This window comes from Galeopterus variegatus, unplaced genomic scaffold, assembly GCF_000696425.1.
Source record: "Galeopterus variegatus unplaced genomic scaffold, G_variegatus-3.0.2 Scaffold10328, whole genome shotgun sequence".
In the NCBI taxonomy this organism is placed as follows: Eukaryota; Metazoa; Chordata; class Mammalia; order Dermoptera; family Cynocephalidae; genus Galeopterus; species Galeopterus variegatus.
The window spans coordinates 37,997-38,296 of record NW_007736439.1 but is presented as its reverse complement, the minus strand read 5'-3'; the positions used below and the strand labels follow the sequence as shown (position 1 = coordinate 38,296).

At 37.7% G+C, this 300-nt stretch overlaps 1 protein-coding gene across 1 annotated transcript in view; it reads right to left on the bottom strand.

Moving 5' to 3' along the window:
- MMP8 (matrix metallopeptidase 8 (neutrophil collagenase)) overlaps nucleotides 1-300 on the bottom strand; it is a 14,120-nt gene that overhangs the window by 10,349 nt on the left and 3,471 nt on the right. The window lies entirely within an intron of this gene.

Here is a 300-nt window from a genome sequence, read left to right as displayed (position 1 = left end):
CAGAGTGAGTTGCGTTAGTGATGTGCTACTACTGGAGGGGGTAGAAGGAGGGAGTGCTAGTCTCAGGCTTGAAAACAGATGTGGGTTCTGGACAAGTTACTACATGTCTTTAAACCTCAGTTTTCTCAGTCATAAGATGAGAATAATAAAATAGTATCCCTCTCAAAGAGTTATTGTGGGATTACATAAATATAAAACATTCATTCTACTACTTGGCAAATAGCAGCATTACACAAATATGAGGTATTTTCATTATTATTATCAAGATGTATGAAAGGTGGGGCTAGGATCTCTCTAGCA